Source organism: Rhinopithecus bieti, unplaced genomic scaffold (genome assembly GCF_001698545.2).
Source record: "Rhinopithecus bieti isolate Rb0 unplaced genomic scaffold, ASM169854v2 scaffold_4475, whole genome shotgun sequence".
Taxonomy (NCBI): domain Eukaryota; kingdom Metazoa; phylum Chordata; class Mammalia; order Primates; family Cercopithecidae; genus Rhinopithecus; species Rhinopithecus bieti.
Genome location: NW_016804399.1, coordinates 88,631 through 91,418, shown reverse-complemented (window position 1 = coordinate 91,418; position 2,788 = coordinate 88,631).

The following is a 2,788-nucleotide window of genomic DNA, read 5'->3' as shown; positions in this document are numbered from 1 at the left end:
CTCGAACTCCTGATCTCAGGTGATCCACCCACCTCGGCCTCCCAAAGTGCTAGGATTACAGGTGTGACACCATGCCCCGCCACTAGTTAATAGTTTTAAAAACTCATCGTGGCTGGGCGCGGTGGCTCAAGCCTGTAATCCTAGCACTTTGGGAGGCCGAGACGGGCGGATCGCGAGGTCAGGAGATCAAGACCATCCTGGCTAACACGGTGAAACCCCGTCTCTACTAAAACTACAAAAAACTAGCCGGGCGAGGTGGCGGCGCCTGTAGTCCCAGCTACCTGAGAGGCTGAGGCAGGAGAATGGCGTGAACCCGGGAGGCGGAGCTTGCAGTGAGCTGAGATCGGGCCACTGCACTCCAGCCTGGGTGACAGAGCGAGACCCCGTCTAAAAAAAAAAAAAAAAAACTCATCGTGTGCCAAAACACAGTTTAAAGTGTTCTATGTGCATCATCTCACTTCTTACAACAAAACTAGGAGGTAAGAGATACTATCCCTGTGATGGGACTCACACCCTTATCTGTCTGAATTCAAAGTCCGTATAATCTTAACCACTCACAGTACTATACTGCCTTACTCTCATGTAGAGAAAAAGTCAACTTGCAGAATAGTGTATATAATGTGTCTTCATTTTTGTAAAGACAAAATTATTTTCTTTATAAGTGTGTATGCATAAAGAAATATCTGAAGAATATTTGCCAAACTAATTCTAGAAACTACGTCCTACTTTTTATATTTTTCGTTTAGATTTTTTAAATTATTACTTTTATAATTAGATAAAATAAGAAAGTTTAATTTTCAAAATTAGGAACAAAATATAACATGTTTAATCCTGATAAGCTGAGTTTTTAAATGTAAATTATTAAACAAAAAATTCTTTTCCTTAGTGACTTTTGGGATGGTAAACCCACATATGTATTACTTAAACAAGGTTATGTCATCTCTATTTTTGGACACTTCTGTGCCTGGTGAAGAAAGAACCAACTTTAAGTCTATTCGCAGCGTAACTGATTTTTGGAAGGTAAAGTATCTTGTGACTGTGGATGAAGTAGATTTAGGTAGTCCATGAACCCTTGGCATATATAGTGGGCATGAATATCTCCTGAAGGAACAAATAAAAATAAATGTCATTTCTTTAAACTACTAGAAACAACCAGCCAGTAAGTATTTATTGAGAGCCTATGTTCTCACTTTGATACTATTCTTGTAATTTTTTAAAAATTGATTTTTTTGGCCGGGCACGGTGGCTCACGCCTGTAATCCCAGCATTTTGGGAGGCCAAGGTGGGTGGATCACCTGAGGTCAGGAGTTTGAGACCAGCCTGACCAACATGGTGAAACCTCATATCTACTAAAAAATACAAACATTAGCCGGGCATGGTGACAGCCACCTGTAATCCTGGGAGTTGGAGGTTGTAGTGAGCCAAGATCATGCCATTGCACTCCAGCCTGGGCAACAGAGCAAGGCTGCATCACAAAAAAAAAAAAAAATTGATTTTTTTAAACGTTCTCATTTCATTTGTTAAATAGAAGACTTGCATATCATGTGAGGGTTAGGATCTAGTCTATAATTGTGTATAGTGAAATTTACTTTTAAAAAGTTCTTTAATTGCCCAGAAAGTGTAATATATGTGGTTTTGGCATACAAGCCTTTACTGTGTATATGCGTTATGGTAAGGTACAGTATATAATAAAACGTACATATAAGAATATAATTTCATGGTGTTTTTACTTACGTAAGGGAATCATTCCTTCAGCAGTGGAATGGACTTGCTTTTTCCATTATATTTAACATAGCAACATGCTCACATTATGAGGAAAGAACAGTTAAGGGGACAGCAGTTTCAGCTCTCCCAGGTCACAAAACCTGGCATATGCACATTGGGGTATATAAGGACAAGGCAGAGAAGGCTTCCGGTGGTGATGACAATTTAGTTGCATTTTGAAGCATGAATCAGGGATGGGTATTTTAGGAAGAAGGAACAATATGTTCTGTAAGTAATTCTACATGTGGAGCTATGTTTGGTATTGTGAGCATATGGAAGATGAGGTGGAAAAGGCCAAAGTATGAATTGGACAGAGGTCATATGACTGCTGTGCAGGAATTTGAAACTTACCGAGGAGACAGGGTCATTTCCTGAAAGAGGGCAAGTGTGAGATGAGGGCTAAATGATCCTAGATGGTCGGTTTAGGCTAGGTGAAATAGGAAATAATAATAAAAGAAGTGGAGGTCACCCTGCCACTTTGTTACTGTTTTCTGAAACATGTATGTGGACAATGACAGAGAAGACAAAGGGAGGAAGTAAATGAACCCTGGGCTTGGGATCTCTTAGAACGATCAGCAGAGGGCAAAGCCAGGAGTAGCAGGCACCATGGCCAGAGTTGGGGAGGAGGGTTGGGAGGAGGGGTACAGACAACTTTGGAGTGAAGTCATGATGTGTGGCTGTGACCAGCTCTGATACTCATGTATTGGAAGAAAATTTTAATTTACTCGTATAAGGAGAGAAGAAGGGCTATGGGATTCAATGAGTTAATGCTTATAAAGTGCTTAGAGCAGTGCCTAGTACACAGTACATGCTTAATGAGTGTTAACCATCCGCAGTAGCTTCATTAGCATTACGATGGCCGGGCGCGGTGGCTCAAGCCTGTAATCCCAGCACTTTGGGAGGCCGAGATGGGCGGATCACGAGGTCAGGAGATCGAGACCATCCTGGCTAACACGGTGAAACCCCATCTCTACTAAAAAATACAAAAAACTAGCTGGGTGAGGTGGCAGGCACCTGTAGACCC